Source organism: Strix uralensis, chromosome 3 (genome assembly GCF_047716275.1).
Source record: "Strix uralensis isolate ZFMK-TIS-50842 chromosome 3, bStrUra1, whole genome shotgun sequence".
In the NCBI taxonomy this organism is placed as follows: domain Eukaryota; kingdom Metazoa; phylum Chordata; class Aves; order Strigiformes; family Strigidae; genus Strix; species Strix uralensis.
This window is the reverse complement of record NC_133974.1, coordinates 23,229,377-23,248,176: the sequence shown is the minus strand read 5'-3', so window position 1 is coordinate 23,248,176 and position 18,800 is coordinate 23,229,377.

Genomic DNA, 18,800 nt, shown 5'->3' with positions numbered 1-18,800 from the left:
ATATATTCTATGTGAGCACAGGAATGGTGTTTTTCTAGGCTTCATCAGAGCAAAATGGAACCTTTCCATTGTTTTGAATGGATAACCAGATAATACATAAATACTGGAGGAGGGTTGGGGGGGGGGTGGGGGAGGGGGATGGACCTAGACCAAGACATAGGCTGTTATGTCAGAAAGAATCCAGTCATTCCAAAATCCTGAAAATCCCCTAAAGCTCTCCTTTTCAGAGACTATACAGATATAAGTCAACCTTTAACTTTGACAGGTGGAAGGATTTCTGCATGCCTTCCTGTCTACTTCAACACTTTCCATGTTATGCCATGACCTTCCCCGTTTTTTTCCCCTGTCTTTTCTTCTGGACTTTCTGATACCAAGCAGATGTTAGTTTGCCTGACTTCAGGGACTGGACACAACTTTTAGAGCATTCAAGCTTCTCCCTTGTGCCAGTATCAAGCGAAGAGACGTTCAAGGAATAAGAATCCTGGTTGAAATAATTAATTAGAATTAGTATTGATGTTCAAGGACAGAAGGGCTAAAAACCTCTAAGCAATGAAAAATAAGGGCTGTGCATTTCTAGAGTTCCTGGAACACTGCTCTTTGCTAAAAACAATCAATGTAAAAACACTGGAAACCTCTCTGACATTTAAAAGAAGTGCATGTCTCCACAAATCTTTTTGTACAAATCTTTTGGTGAGTTATGTATTGAAAGGAAGCTTTTGGAGCATAATAATAATTCCTGGAACTAATAAATGGTGCCTGATTTTTGCTTTTTAATTTTTTAAAAATTATTTCTTTTTTGCAAGGCACTTCTTTTTCTCTTGAGAAATTAATTTAAATTGCTTTCACCTTGCAAGCCTATTGGCAAACTGCTTACCCATCTGAAACATTTGTGCTGTTTTCACTGGAGAAGAAACAGCTCTTTTGCATAGTGTAACCAGTAAAATGCATTGCTGAATAGAGATACCGAATGTAGCTTTCAAAAAACCAGACTGATGCATTATGCTGTTTCACTCAGTTCAATTAGTGCTGCAATGTATTATGAAATAAATATACTCACAGTCTAACCTATAAGTAATACAAATATTAAATAATGTAAACCCAAGGGTATTAATCAAATAAGTGCATATTAAATATTAAAATGCATAAATAAAATATTTTAGCTGGAGATTTGTCTGCCCAAGGACTGCAGTAAGTAGCATTAATGAGCACTGTTTCCTCATTAACTTGTTATAGTATTCTTCTGTTTTATTCTAACCTTGAAAATGAGTATTTCCAGGGATTGAGAAGCATGACTAACCTGCCAAGTGCCAGGAAGAAATTCTGGAGGTGCCTTAAACTGCTCTTCTAGTCTCATGAGATTTCCAATCTATTTATGTAGCACAACACTTTGTATAAAATTTACATAAAATTGCAAAGATTGGGTGACTACCAGACTTTAACCTCCAACTTTAGATTTACAATCATCTGACTTGTATTTTCCGTTACACAGAGTTGATGCATTTCCACTGCATGCAGTGCGTTCACCTATCTGTGAATTCTTATCTAACATCTCAGGCTGCTTACTTGAAATATTGAACTTTGAGGGGTAGCATCCCCTCAAAAATAAGTATTATCAGCCCTATCAGAACTATTGCAACAAGGTACTTTATGTACTCAGTCTCCTTGCACAGTCAAATGAGAGAAGTAGGCAGTTCTGAGGACCTAAAGCCAAACACCAAAATGCCCAAGGCTGTCACACAAACACTAGTCGTGGGCTGCACGTGGATTCTTGTCTTGTTCTGACACTTAAGCCTGAAAATGAAATACCTCTCTATTCCAGATCCTGAGTGGTCCTTGTGGGAGGCACATACGCTGTGTTTATACTAGCAGACTAAACAGAGCTAGAGGATGTGATCAGTCTGTACAGTTAAACCGTTGCCGTCATAGTTTCATTCTACGTAAATAGGACTCTTCCAACAAATATATAGACATGATTTCAAGAACAACATGGGCCAAAGATTGTTACAAATATGCTGTCTGGATGTGGTTTTATTCTGGAGTGTGAGAAACTGGCATGATTCATCCCAGCCTTAAGTACATATCTAAAAAATGTCAGATGAATACCACCCTTCGTGTACATATTTATCTCTGCTGACTACAGCAAAAGCTGTGGGATGACAAGTTCCAATGCAGAAAACTACATCATAAATATATAAATGTAGGTGATCTGAGGCACATGTCTAATGCTAAAACATGGAAATGATTTGACAGCCCAAGCTAATAAGCAAGGGTAAGATGGTTTTTATAACCCCTGTGTTAGATAAAAATGGACATGCAAATGCTATTCCTAAAACAGCATCAGTGACCAGAACGTTCCAATTTGGAGGAAAGTCAGAAAACCCAAAGGGAGAAGTAGGGAGCACATGGAGTGCTTCCATTTATGCAGTATAGTCACAGTTTCGAGCACTGACACAGATGTCTGCAGGTGGAAAAAATATCTGATGGTACCCAATTGTATTGTTCAGCACAACTATTCTCTGACTTCAGCTCCATCCATCTTTCAAATACAGATTAGTAGACTGTCAACCCAACATCCCAAGAGATTTAATTCTGAGATAAATAAACATGATCAGAGAAAAGGGTACATACTAAAAGGAGTGCAGAATAACTGTCAATGAGCAAGAATGGGATCCTTCAGCTGGCGGAGTGGGAGGTGGGGGTATTGAATTTCAGGGGACACATAGTAAAATATACTGGGAGGAAGAAAAGCACAGAGAACTGCGATCACTGGAGAAAGCTGTGACCAGGGATGTGTTAAATAGGCTTACAACACTGACTGCTTGGCATGGAGAATAGGGCATTCCATATGTGAAAAAGGAGAAATGTGGAAACAGTGTTTGAGGAATTATGACATCCCACATCTTATGAGTGGAAGAATGGTCACTTGGACTGTATAGGGAGGATGAGAGGTACAGCACTGTGCCCATGCCATGACAAAGGACAGGACAGAAAACCATGAGAGGCAATATGGGATCTGCAAGAAGGTCCAGGGTTTGAAGTGGAGGGGTGCAGGGAGTCCTCAGGATGGTGCAAAATTAATTTCCATTGGCTTGAAGTGTATGATGTCCTAGTATTGAGTGGTATGTAGCACACAGACCTTCACAGTGCTTTGCAAGTTTGAAGTACATTGCCACTATTCACCTTTCCAACAGTGCTGTGACAGAAGTAAGCCCACAAAATGGTTTATGAGTAACATTTTTTCACAGAATCTGTATGAACAGTGAAGCTTTTCAAAAACATATAAAGTATAAGATTAGGTTGACCTAAACTAGCTAACATGTTAAACTTTCTTCTGGAGAAATACAGCTGTATCAAGTCAATCAGGGCTTCATTATGTGAATACCATTGAACAATCGGTTATAATGCTTTCAAATACAGACCAGAAAAGCTAGCCCAACACTGTTAAACTTTTGTTCCTTATTCTGCCTGGTTTTATGGACTTCTTTTCCTAAAGGAGAAAATTTTGCTGCTTGCAGTTACTAGGTCAAATACAGGAGACCATCAGTTTCCCTCAGTGTCATTAGAACTGCAGCAATTTTCTGAGCAATTAAAGAAAGCCGAAGTAATTGTGTCTCACAGGTCAAAGTTATACACAGGAATCTACACAACTCTAGAAGTAAAAGGGAAATCCTTGTCACATTGGTGGCAATGACGAATCTCCCGTTAACTTCACTGGAGTCAGGGTTAGTTCTAAACTAACTTGCTGAGAAAAGTTCTTGGTCAGTTTACCAGTGAAACCTGGTATCCCTGGGGGAGGATCACCTCTAATCAGGGCTGTATTTCACATAAAGCACAATTCATGCTGGACTGGAATAAATGTGTTAGAAGCTTGGAAGGGTCCCCAGTCAGGAAGACAATGGTATGGAAGGCTGAAACTGGTTGTGTTGAAATATTGCCATTGATAGCACAGGGGCCAAGATTTAATCCCAAGGATTCAAACCACTTGGACCAACTATTCAGCTGAATGGAACTAGCAAATCTCCAAGGTTTTTTTTCTAATAAGAAATACTTATAATTGATTCTTAAATGAAAATCAAACAAAAGAAATAATGCTGATATTTATGAACTTCTTCCTTGAATGAATTATTTTTGCTTAGTATTTCTGGAACTCTTCTGAATATGTCCATTATTTATGATGATATATCATGGAGGAAGTTTACCATCCTCTGTAATACTGAAGGAGCTGCAAGAACTAATGTTTCTATACCCAAGCAAAAATATTTCTTATACATTCCTCCTAACTTGCCTTTTATTATTTCTTTAAGACATGGATATATTTTAAAGATTTTGCTTATTTTATAGAGTGTTCTTCTGGGAAAGAAATAATCTAAGCATTAATTCTCAAAAGCATTGATTATTGCCACAGAACATATGACTGTGCAATTTAAAATACCTTTTGATTTCAAAATACTGTTTACTTTTTTTTTTAAACTTTCAATACAGCTTTTAAATTGTCAGAACTGAAGAAAATGATTTGATTTTCTGTTTGCTTCAGCATCAGTTCTTTGCAGCCTTTTGATTCACCAAAAATTTCAGAATTTGAGCCTTGGTCTGACCCAAAACAATTATTTCTTTTACTTTTTGGACTTCATCATTATCTGCTCAGCTGTACACCCTTGGCACTACCTCTTGCTGTTTTGTCATTGTATTGTGAACTTTTCTGCTCAGCTCAACCCACTGAGATGGAGGAGGTCTCATCCTGATTTTCCTATGGGGTACAGGAAGAAACAGCAGCCTGGTGACAAGTTCTCTTTTAAACCTGTTGCCATAGTAACAGGCAGAAAAATCTCCCTCTTTCCATAACCTTCAGACTGGGAATTTTTCAAATCAGGGTGCCATCTCTTTTCTGCCTGGCTGAGCTCTGTTTTGGGTCTGTTAGAAACACTGCAAATATTAGTTACCTTTTCCCACAACCATTAGCACCCAGATTTTCCATGTGGCAGTGAAGGGTCAAACTGCGAACCCTGCTCCTGAGATGAGGTGGTGGTGTAAGTACCCACAGCCTTGGCAAGTTGGAGACAGGGCATCTTAATATGATGCTGTCTGATTATCTATTGTTCTAAAAAACAAATGGAATTGCACAAGAAATTCACGATGAAAGGTGACAACTGAACTCACCAGTGAAAGCCTGGACTGTATTAGCAATATTTGGTGGTGTTTATCCTGCTGCACTACTTACGCTAGTCATATCCCCTTAGGAAGACAGACTGAATCAGTGACCTTCATGGCCAGCACCGTAAGAGACAGCCATGGTCATTGTACCTTCACGCTGGAAGTACCCCCACCACCCTGGTTGTGCCAATACAAATTGTCCTACCCTCAATGGAGCCCAAGCAGCCTATAATGAACATGGAGGTAAAGAATGGTGACTTTTCTGGGGAAATGGAAAGCACATAATTTAAGCTGCCCATCATGGGAATACATTTAAAAGGCTGCACATTTTATCCTTTTGAAAAAAGACAATACAGAGAAGACAGTGAAGAAGACAGGCATGGCAAAGCAGTCAGATGAGTCAGTCTTTCATCTCCATTGCAGCCGTCACCCTCTCTGTGGGAAAGTAAATGTTGCAGATCAATTATGCACCCAGGTGTTACAGAGGTCAGTGGGGCATGAGGGAGAGGAAGACAACCCTCCTGTGCTAACATCCCACATCCCAAATGTGGAACTTAAGCTGTTTGACTTTCTCCCCACTTCTTCCCTCTCTTTCTTTTCCTTGGAAAGGTCTTTTGTTCATTCCAGTGCAGACACTGGAATCAGTAGTCTAGATGTGGTCTAACAATGGGATGAAGCTTCCCAATTTGGAAAAATATATTTCCTCTGCAACTGAACTTAGAAGACTCCTTGGCTAGACAGCCCTGTCAGAATGCACAAATCATTTAGAACAAAAATATTTGCTTCTTAGCAAAGTAGCAAATGCATAAGCCCCTTTGTATTCTGTAGTAGAAATGGATGAATAATTCATAACAAATAAGCTATTTGATTAATCTTGCATTCTTACAAATATCTTCTCTTGTTTGTGAATTGACCTTAGGTCTAATGGGATTTTTGGAGAGTTATCTGGTATTATGAGGTGTTTAATTTTTAGAAGTAGCTTCTGGTCTGCAGATTGTTAGTAAGCATTTGTTGCCAACAGCCTATAATTAAAATGCAGGATAGTTAGCATGTTTTTATATGATACTCAGGCCATATGATATGATTTTGTTCTGTGACAAAGTAATTCACAGAATAAGCTCTAATTAAAGCATAACTAAATAAGCATAACTAAAAGGAATTTAAAGTTCAAAATTTATTTTCTGAAAAACATTCCTCATTATTCCATTAACATTTTCTGTGGCCTTGATCATCACATCAGTAAACTTCTACACTACAGTTTCTGGGTACAGGAAAAAGAAGGATTTGAAGTAGAACTGTTTAAAGGTATGATGGAATTTAAAAAAAAAAAAAAAAAAAAAAGGCTATTTTTTGCAGTATCTGTTCAGCTAGTACCAATAAGCAAATAAAACAGTGACACTGAGACATATTGGGGCATCTCATATTTAAAACCTCTTGTAAGTTTAAAAGACTTTTATATCTCCACATCAAACCACCTGTTTACATATATTTATTATATGGAAGAAAGATAGTCCTGTGGTTAGAGGATTAACTTGGGAAATCTGCAGTCAAGATTTCCTGTCCAGCCATGAATTTTTGTATGATCCAGGGTAAGGCCATGGGAAGTGATGACAGTGGCCACAGAGAGTCTTGACCTTGCCTCACTAGGTTAAAGTTAACCTTTGTGGATATCTCTTGTATACTCCCTACTGCAGTTTCCCACAGCCCAAGAATAAAAGTAACTTCTGTACCTCAGGTTAGTGTCAGAAAGCAGGGAAACATTCAGTCTCTGGGATAATGCCCATCTAAGAATTTAAAATAAAGTGTTTGTTACTGTGCCTACTAATTAGTGGTGTCACTGTAGCAGTTTATTCTGTGTGGCCAAGCACTGTGTCTGACTGAAGCCCCACCAGCTCCAGTCAATGTCTGCAGCTGTTTAACCATCCCTAGATGCTCTGGGGGAAGGTTGGCTGAGGCATGGATCTGGCACAGAGGAAAGCCAAACCCTTGTCTGTCCTTGGGAAAAATTTCCTGTCATGCCTGTTATATGAAGCTAAACTCCATGAAAAGTGCAAAGTGTTCAGATGCTGACTGCACTGAGGAAGGAAGGCTGGATCATTAGGTAGAAAGACAGACAGACTGGAAAGTCATTCCTTTATTTATTTTTTTTTTTCAAGAACGGCTATATCTTTTCTTCCTTTCAACACATAAGGTCATAAAAATGTGATCATGCAATCAACAGTGATTGAATAACCATGAGTTACTATCTGACACTTGAACCATACCAATTAATCAAAAGCATGACTGCAACAACTATGAAATAAAAATACATTTATGTAACCTGCCTTTAAACTCCCTTACAGTTTACTTTGCAATTGGGGCAGGCTAAGAGCATTGTTAGTAACTGCAACCTGTTTCATACGTTTTAACCTTTTTCTTAACATCAACTCAATATCCTTTCCTGAAGAGAGAACAGTAATTTACTGAAACAAAAAGCCTTTAGTGTGAGTTCTCTTTCTTTGCTTAGCATCAGAAGCTAAGAAAACTTGTGTAAAATAAATGTTTAGATACCTATAAAAAGGAGTTAAAATATTTTTTCAATAATATATTTTTCTCTATTTTGTTCATGTACTATCTATTAAAATCTATATTTAAGGAAAAGTTCATCCCATCTTCCCTGTTCACGTTTCTTTTACTATTTGAATGACATTTAAACATGGCACATTTTCCATATGTTTCTTGTTTAGATTGCACTATTGTTTTTTGACACCCAAAGCAAATACTGCTTTACCCTATACATGCCTAAAGTAAATAAGACTCTGAGAAGTTTCCAGATGCATAGAAAAGAGTAGTTTCATAAAATGTTTATCGTCTAACACATTAACATTGTTCAGATTTTATAACCACCAGCCAGAAGAAAGCTTGGGATTGAAAGAACTCCAGTTTCCATGAGACTTAGAGCGAGCTGCTTGAGATCACGCATGTCAGATCTCTTGTTCCTACCACCATGCCCTGCTACCTTTATCAGGTTGCTTATTTGAGATATTCCTAGTGAAAAGAATAGGAATTTTTGGTGTGAGTGTGAATCCTGTAACCGTGACAATACTTATCACCCTGAAATCTCTTAACAAATAAATGCTAACAGAAAAGCTATGAAATATTGTTCTTGAGAACAGACTATGAATGCTTGGGTAAGCTTTTTTTTAAGGAATCCATTGCATTTCTGCCTGTTTTAACTAATGAAGTCTTTTATAGAATCAATAATGTAAAAGAGCTGAGATCAGTCCCACCCCTTGATACCTTTTCCCAATTAAGGCAGTGGATCATTGTATTAATAATATTATTTAGTGACTATTCAGCATTTTCACTCTGGTGAGATACTGTGCAAACATTAATTAATCTCCACCAAAGTCCTGAAACCTCACTGGGAAATATTAAACCCATTTTACAAATAAGGGCCTGGAGCCAGAGATTTTTCAGTACCAGAGAGATTGTAACTTGAAGCTTCTTGGGACAGTGAGCAGGTACGAGGGTCTAGAATAATGAATGGCCCTGCAGTTAAAGCTACCTTAAGGAATATCATTTCTACTCTGCCTTGACTTGGGGCAATCATTTTGCTTCTCAAGGAAAGACCTTTCTGTGTTTTTTTCAGGAATGAATATCTCTATCAGTGCTTCAGACTGAGGCTATTCATACAAAATAATTACACAGTCGTGGGATGGGGAGAGAGAGAGAGAGCCCATTTCCATAGCCCAGTGATTAGAGTATCCACCCAGATCCAGATTTCTCTCCAATTAATATTTAACTTTATACACATGCAACAGCAAGAAAAAGAGGAGTCTGAAAAAGATCTAATAGTTTGTAGCTTTTTCACTAATGTTATGTTGAGTTCATGGATTTGAACTCAAATCTTCAAGTAACAGAACACAACACTGGGGGACAGACAGATAGATATGTCCCAGCTGTCTGTGGAAATGTTAATCACTACAACAGCTGTAACTATAGAGCTTGTCTACTCTGAACTTAACTGACTATCCCAAAACTTTTATAAAAGTCTTCCCAATTTCCATCTTCCATAGTATGCTCCTTCTTGTTTTACAGTGATTCTCTCTAAGGGAGAATGGGACATCATATGTTTTTACATTACTGATGGTAGCCAGTCCACATATTTTGGCCATCTCCAGTTTGGCAACTAAGTCAGGAGGACAGGATTTCCTTCTGAAAATACTCAAGACATCCACCTCTCTCCATTCATTACCTAATGATCTTTGTTACTTACTTTCAGAGGATGCTAATAGGGACCCAAAATTTAGGACCAAGGGCAGATCTTTCCTTGCTTTTAGCATGTTTGGTTGGTTGGTTGGTTTTTTTTGGTCCTCTGGTCATAAAGAGCTGAATTTTTTGAAAGCAGCTTAGTTTCTTTGTAGTCTGGTTGCAATTTTACTCTTGTTTTTTACTTTCCTGTTTTTAGTCTGTTGACTAATTCCCCATCTTCTTCCTAATCAGGATGCTGGATGATTGATCGGTTTAGCGCATCTTTGTGTTAATCTTTGATTACCTCTTTCATATGAGGGTCCTTACTCCTGTAGATACCTGACATTTAATGCTATTGATTTATACATCTGGCTTCAGAAATCCTGCAGTTCTTTCTCAACCAAATGGGAAGGAAAACAGTTTTCTTACAGTTACTTCTAGGGCATGATTCATCTCACCCTAAGTTAAGCTTCTAAAGTAGGCCAAGTCTGCTATGTCCTAGAAAAGTCTATCACTCTTCATTGACTCTAAAGGAAGTTCAGATATCTACAGTTTAGACATCTACATCTGAATTACTTTCCAACCGTTAGATGAGATGAATTCTACCTCAGGGCATCTGAACTCCTTCCTGTGTGCTGTGAAATGGGGCAGCAGGGAGAAAAAAGCCCAAATGTCCAAGAAGATGTGCTCATTCCATGACTCCTCCATAGGATTCACTTGTGAGATTCCTAGGGAGCCTCATGTTTAACCATAACTCCTCTCTTACACTATTTTAATTAAGGCAGAAGCTGCCTGAAGGCTCTTCAATCTCTTCCTTAACACATCCTTTCATCTGATCTTTGGAATGTATCCCATAGCTTTTTTCACTTGTTTTTTAATATTAAAAAAGTCCAATAATACACATATTTTTACACTAAATGTTTATGGAACTCCCTAACTTGAGTGTAACTCAGTGGCAACACTACTTGTTTTAGAAAATCCTGTTCTAAGAGATTATTTAAACATAATGACATCCCCTGCCTGAAATCATGCTCCTTGTTCAAATTGTTTGGGTTTGTTCCTTAACATAGCAACTATGACTTATCCTCCTATCAGTGTGCAACAATAAGGTCAGGGTAAGACGTTATAATATTCTTGTCAAACACAAAAATATCCTAATAACACAAAATAAACTGTTGTAATGTATTAACATAAGCATATGCATAAAAGGAGGAAAATTACTGTTACACTAACTTCTGAAATGTAAGTATACTCACTTTGAATAAAGGGAGCTTTAACTAGCAAACACACAGAAACCACTTTCCATATTTCTCTTCCAAAAATAACCACATAGAGTAATTGCATATAAATCAAAATTTTGATGGATTTCACATAAAACAGTGGCAATCTGAATATGAAATTCCAGGAACAGAAACTCAATTTTGCAATCTAAAAGGTATAAATCTGGCTACACTGAAGCCAGTGGGACATTTTACTATTAGCTTTGTGAGGCAGATATCAAGATTTCACTCATGGGATCTATGAGTTTCTGATTTCTTCTTGCTTCTGTTATTTTTTTAAATTTAAACGATAACATCAAAAACTCTTTCTGCAATTATTATGTTTTCTAAGGGGTAAGACAAAAAGAAAAAGACAAAAGAAGGAAAGTTGATAATTTCTTTGAACAACTTCTTTTGAATTCTTGGTTGCCTGGATGTTACCCAAATCTGATGTTTTTCTGCTTTTAATTCTCTAACCTTATATAGTAGGTGAGAAATTCCCAGAAGGATTGGACTGAGAGGTTTTTGGCCACTCTCATTAACATGGTCTGGTGCCATGCCTGCTGTGGACTTTCTGGCTGGAGAAAGGCTGTACCACAGAGCAGCCTACTGCCTCCTCACCCCCATGGCTGCACCCAGCCTCTGGATGTACAAGCAGTACAAGTTATCTGAGAGATCATATATGTACCTAGCTCCTCCTCTGGCGTCCCTGGAAAACTGAAGCCCGACTTGAGCAGATCGCCACCCTCTTCTTCTGAAAAGACAGAAACAAAGTAGCTATTTAATAACTCTGATATTTTTGTATACCCAGACATAAACTCTCCACTAGTTTTTAAATCCACTCGGTGATACTTATTACCATTCAGTATCTCTGATACTGTGAAGCTGTGGAGATGAAATTATCTGCAGTATCTATTCCTCTTTGTCAGTTGTTCTAGTGTTCTTCTATATTTTTTGTTTTAATTTTGCCAGACGTTTTCACATCACTAGTGTCATAATATTCATAAATGCTTTTTTATAACACCTTTTGCATTCTTCTTTTCATCCTTGCTTAGCTGCATTGAATTCTACAGCCTTTTAGCTTTAATGTATTCATTCCAGGAAGAATCATTATTTTCAGTCTTCCAGTGGTACCTTTAGCACTTCCCACTTCTGATGATAATAATGCCACTCATGATTCTCAGGCCACTTTCTTTACATTTTATTCACAGCCATTTCAATTCTGCAATTCTGAACTCTGATAATGCTGTGATGGTGACTTTCTCCTATCAATAACATTTACTTTTGTGCCAGAGACAACTTCTGTAATTCTGGAAAAGTACTTAAACTCAGATGATATGTCTATGCTGTGTGAATTCAGTGACATATGCAGAAACCTGCTGAATGGCCCGAGTGCAGCCTTTAGCTACCCTGCCTACATCACTTTCAGAATTGCAGCTTGTTGCCTCCGCATTGCGCTATTGTTATGCTGTCATACAAATTAACTTGGACACGGCATGTAGCTCAGATATTTCTAACATGGAGCTGCATATGGAAAACTGTGTCAGTAACACTTCCTTAAGGTACAAGATTGGCTGGAGAATACATATATTAGGATACAAAATATCACAGCAATGTGTTTCATGCAAGTACACAATACTATCTTTAATTTTTTTTTTTAAATGTTTTTGCCCTATTATCCATATTTGCTGGTGTCTCAGTTGAGTGGAAGTTGAGTATAGGTAGTCTTCCACTGCACTCTTTCTTACCATCTGTGCCTGTTACAAGCACAGTCACCTCAAAAGAACAGCAAAAGAATGGAGTACTCCATAGCCTCTCACTATACGTTCAACCAACAATACTTCAGAGAAAGACAAAATCAGGTATTGCAGACCATGTTTCTGTAGTGTATGACCAAGGACTGATGACTTTTAAAGAACTCACATCAGTTAATGTTCCTCATATTCTCAGGCAGACATTCCTGTAAGTTTGAACCAACTCAGACTTTTCTCAAGAGTACCTCAATCCCTGTATCAGACCAGCTGGGGTTTTTTTGTGGTTCAGCTTACAACAGGCACACTGTTTTGCCTGTTTCAATGCTCCATTTAACAGTGCATTTTGTATATTTCTTGGCTTGGTTGCACCTTTTATTTGTATTATGAATTTTTCCCAATTATGTCACAGCAAGCAAAATGAGTGAATATACTCATGTGGATACTCTCAAACAATTGTTCCTGGTTTTGACAATTCATGAGGTTAAGAATATACAACTGATAACAATGGGTAGCATAGCACAGGTACCACATAGAAAATAAGTCCTGAGGATGTTAAGAATGTTGAATAATCTGAGCTGTCAAATAAACATCTTGTTTATAAACTCAATTGTTAAATAAACTCACTCTGCTAAAATACAGCCTACTAGAGATCTCATTAAGTGACGGATAAAAAGTCATACACAATTTAAAAAATGACTGGCATATGAATTTAAATTAAATTTCATTTGGAGAGGTAATGGACAAGTCTAATTAAATAAAAGCATGAATTAGGCAGTTTCCATGGAGACTTTGCTCACATGATCTGCCTATATTGTATAACTCATATGCCTGTCCTCTAATTTGGCTGCACAGGAGTAAGGAATCAAATGAAAGTTATAACGAGAATACTCTGACGAATCCTTTACATTCATGCAAGAAACTAGGAGATCTTACTGTTAACTTCATAATAAAGAAGCTTTATATTGAAACAGTAGTTTTGTGTTTTTGCAAAAAGCTATTAATTTATTCCAAAGTTATATCATGTACATATTTTCAGAAACACTTATAGAATGATCCAAAGAAAATAAAATGCATAACATTATTTCTCCCTTGCAAGAAGATGGCATCATTCTCACAAACTCTGCCCAAAATGAGACTAAAATTTTAGGGGTAGACTAAACTAGCCTAAACATTTATGGGTTTGGCATGATTGAGAAAAAAAAGAAGAAAATAAATTTCCTTTTCAAAATGAAAGGGAAAGGTTATGCAATGGGATCCATAGGTCAGATTCTGACTGGAATTCCTGTGCAAATTTGGACAATTCAGCTAATCTCTTTCTGCCTCAATTATCCAGGAGAATTAGGATTAGAATTAATTTATTTCTTGTAGCTATACTATATGAATATAGTTTTTAGTGTCAGTGAGGTTGTTGTCTAGAAGAGCCTACAGAGAGCACAAAAAAGTTAGAATTTTCATCCCGCAAAAAAGCTGTAATCTGTTTTGAATAGAGTCAATTGCAAATGTTTCAAAGGAACTTAGAATTCCTTTGTGATTCCCTTAGGTTTATGAATCTGCATGAAGGATATGAGCAGCTCTTAGTGATTAGTTTACTTCCTAAGCAGGAGGACTTCTTATTTCTTTATATTTTATGAATATACCTGGTCACTTCACTAATTCATTGCTTAGACTGTCTTTTCAAAAAGCTACTGTCAGTTCCTTCAGCCCTTGAAGAGATTCAATTTTTGTGTTCTACATTTATGAAGCATAAATTAATCTAAAGTCTCAGTGGCTCTTGCAGTATTATAAAGACAATCTTTGTGTGAGGTTGAACTGTACTTCGAAATCATATTATTCCTTCAGCAACAGACATACATGGTCTTTGTTTATTCAGTTTATATTTTTCCTAGAAATTACCGTTTTTATTATTGACCATAGAAAGGAAAAGCATATTCTTCATTCATGAGCACAGCAGCAACCTTCATATCTCATGATAATGAAGTCAGGCAGATTATCACAGAATTCTTGTGCATGCCAGTGTCATAAACTGCATGCATTCATTTTATGTTATTCACCTCCTCTATCTCATAGATCCATAGTATTTCAGCTCGCCCTTTACTCAAGATGGGCCTACTGGTAGAATGTTCTGCACCAATGGACATAGAGGAAAATGGTAGTCTTAGCATGGAATATTTTGATTGGCAATGAATTACAAACAAAAAGATTTTGAAAATAGGATCATTTACAATTTAAGGTTTTAAACAATGCATAGAACACAGTCCACAGACAAGGGACACGATTATCATTTAAAATCACTTCTCAATATACATATAAACTACTGCATCATAGACTAGTCTAAATAGAAAGCAAAAACCTGCCTCAAACTGAAACTAAAAAATAGTGGGAGAAGTCTTCACTCTCAACAGGGCTCAAAATAGTGACAAAAAATGATAGGCTTTAAAAGTGCAGAGATGTCTGCTTCTGTGAAAGCTGAATGCATAGTGAAATGATGCTGTGATCTGCATAAATAGGAGAGCACAAACTGTCATTTACATCTACACTCATTTTCTTTTCTAAAAATGTGATGGATTTGTCATGGATTCCAGTGCAACACTGCACAGACGACACTCAAGACTGTGAGAGGTACCTTTCACAGTTGAAGTTCTCCAGACTTAAGCTTGGAAACACCAGGAGACATTGCTGAGATGGAACCAGCTTGACAGATCCAGATGGCTCATTCAACCCTGAGGCTACTACATGTACTGTGGGAAATTATATGGGCTAGCACCAGAGATCAAGCTGGCATGATATAGCTTTTGTCCTTAGAACAGGCTGGATGTCTGTCAGGAGTGCGCCCCGGCTTTTGATGTTCCTTACCCTGCTAAGGAGACATTACCTAATTACCTAAGCGCTGGTTGACATGGGCCAAATCTGGGCAAGGGCATGCGCTGTGGTAGGGGTGATTGCTGCCATTGCTCAGGCATGTGGTGTGTTCCTGATGAGTTACAAGTAGAGGGAGCCTTAGCTTCTTCTGCTCAGTTTTCTCTGTCTAGAGAATAGGTTACAGTCCAATGTAAATTCAAAGTAAAACTGCTGAAGGCCACAGAATTACATTGGTGTAAAACTTGAGTAAAGGAGATGCAGCTAATCTCTTGGGAGCCAATTCTGAATCATGCCTGAGCTGCCATTTGGTACTGGATTGTGGGTCAGTAGGATGTTACTTTGTGTTCTGGGTCAGGGAAGTGAGGTTTCTGTACGAGCTAACGGACACATGCTCTCTTCTATCCTGTTCCTGTCTGCCTGTGCTCTAAGAGAGCACTTGCTCAGTCACTACACAGAAACCATCTGATATCGCTGCTTTTCCTCAGTTTGATAATCACTTTACCCATCCTTCAAATTTTATCATTTCAGTTTTAACCTCTTGATCTACTCTCTGAGCCTGATCTATCAGTTTAAATTCTTTTTTCTCACCTGTAAAGTCTTGCACCAAGATATGCCTCTATGTTGGCCCTCATATTTTACGCACTCATTCTGCCCTTAATAACCAGGCATGATGTTTCCATCTCCTAAGCATACTCTTTCCATAACCTATCTGTCCACAAAATAGGCCCCATTCTCAGTGGACTTGTTGCTCACATACTTTAAAAGGCTTACATCAGCAAGATTTACAATCAATTAACTGTCTTCTCCATCACAATACAAGAGTAAGACTGAACTACATCTGATATTGAACTTCTCAGTTCATTGGATTTTAATTTATTTATTATTGGCTTGCTCTAGACCTCCCACTGATTTTTTTCTACATGTGCTTTTCTTTCAGCCTGTAAACTCCCTATGGTAGCTGTTGTTCTTTTAGTTCTCTCTTATATAGCACCTGGCATATTAACTCTGACAACAGACGAAAGAAAACACAGGCCCTAAAATGTCTGGATTAAACAGCAGGTGCAACTTCATTTGATCACATAATTACAGAGCATAAAATGTGTCCAGAGTATGAATACAGGTCTCTCACCACATCACTCCATGATCTGAGAAAACCAAATCACCTTTTCCAGACTAGAGATACTTAGAGATCTAGAAGAGATATCTCCTGTACCTCCAAGTCCACTAGACTGCTATCCAATTAAACCATCTCTTGAAGGTGGCCTTTGACCCTAGCCAAATATATTTCCAGTTTGCTACAGGGTGTGTATCACCGAGAACTGTCATTAGGCTGATCCTGACCTAAGGGAAATGACCAAATGTGTGCATGACTGGGTGCTGTTATGGACCCCTCACCCCTCCTGGGAGACAGCTAACTGGCTTGGTTTGGACCTTTCCCAAGTGGCCAAAATCACTTGTGGCAAACCTATTCCTTTTCTCACCTGATCTCTAAGATGTTACACCCAATCAATATTACAACATCTATGTAGTAAATTAGGCATGGCGAAGGCCCATTCTTTGGCCATGACGCCAATTGGCGTGGTCTAGCATATCTTCAAGAACAGGCTGCCTCCATACAAACTGTTTGGGAATTGTTCCTTGCCCATGCTAACTCCCTAGTCAAGCCTTAAAATTACCTGGGACAGTAAAAATTAGTTGGCCAAGCTTAAAACCAAGACAGGGACCTCTCAAACCAACATTATAAATACTCAGATTCCTATTTGTTGGGCCTTTGTCCTGGAGCTGTTTAATTTACTACTACAGATGTAGCCTAGGTGGCAGTATTGTCAAATACAATATTCTTGTGCATTGTTATTGTCTTGTGTATTGTTGATAGCATGCTGGTAAGCAACAAATACACAGAAGCAAAGCAGGTCTGGGAAAACTCTGATTGAAGTAAAAATTAAAGATGATAGTAGGAGATTTAAGGTTATTGAGGTTTCCTTTGCAAGAGGCCTGTGTGAAAAGTATTAACAGTAAGAGGAAGTCATTCTTTAATTAAGTTGCTTTTGTTTTTCTCATCTCACCCTCTCTTTTTTTTTGTTCTTATTTTTTCTCACACACGCACATAAAAGTGTTCCTGATGGATCTGGCAAAGATCTGTTCATCCCAGTATGCTGGCTTCAGCACTGGCCCAAAATGGATGCTGCGGAAAACAGGGCAAATACGTAGATAGCCTAGAATACCTTTCCAACTTCCCGCAATCAGCACTTAAGGGACTTCCTGAGTTGGAAGTTTAATCTAGACCATCGTTTTTAATAGCCAGCAATGGATTTATCCTCTATGGATTCATCTAATCTTCTCTGAGCCCATTTATACTGATAGCCTCTACTGCATCCTGTGCCAATGCACCTCACAATTTAATTATGTTTTATTTGAAAAAGAATTTCCTTTTTGTTTGTTTATCAGGATGCCTGATAATTTTATTAGGTGCCCCTAGTTCTTTGGTTGTGAAAAATAATGGATCATCGATCCCTATTCACTATGTCCATTTCATTTATAATTGTGTGGACATTTACCATATCCCTGCCTCAGTCCTCTCTTTTCCAAACCCAGGAATCAATCGGTTTAGTATTTTATTATGGCACAGCCGTTCTAAATCTTCCATCATCCTTTTCACTCTTCTCTATACATTTTTGTTACTCTGCTATGCCATTTACAGACACAGCAGCCAGAAATTCAAACAGCTTTATGGTATGGTTTTTTCTAGTGGCATGATATGGTTCTCTGCCTTTTTTTTCTGTTTTTTTTAAAAATAATTTCATCTGCCCATTTCATAACTCAGAGAATTCATTATTCATATTAAGTTGTGCCCAAGAGAGACAATTTGTTTGGCTTTCTAAACACAAACACATTTCTCTTTTATATTACTCTAATAAATATTGAAGAATCCCAGCATTTTACTTAAGTCAGGTCACTACTAAGACTGCTAAAACCAATCAATCACCCTCCCCACCCCATGAAGAGCAGGACTGAGGAATTCCTGATCTCTTGCTCTCATTCAGCCTGTCTACTTTTATATAGCATAACTCCAGGTAGCAGGACTGTGAAACCAGGCTTCAGCTATCAAAGAGTGTAGCCAGGCACACAGCCTATTAAATCAAGGAGAGGAAACTGGCTGCATCCCTCAAGTCCTATCTGGAAAAAGTGTAAAATGGAATATATTGCAGGGGGTCACAGAAACTGTCAGGGGTCATCTTGGTCTTGGCAGCACCAACTGCTGCCTCCTAGGTTTTGGCAACTGAAAATCATCCACAAAACACAAGTTGCCTTAGCAGTATTGTGGTGATCACCCTGAAAGGCTTTGGTTCCCCACAGCAGCCTTTTCTGAGCCAGTCAGGGTTGTTTTGCTCCTTGGAAACTTTTCTGAAATGCCTTATCCCTTTCACCCCAGAGATCTACAAGTTCCTCTTCCCCGCCCCTCTTCAAGCAATAAATGCAAAAAGGTGCTGGATAATGCTGTGGAGTGTTAAAGCAGATTCATTTTTCAGTCATTCTAGAATTT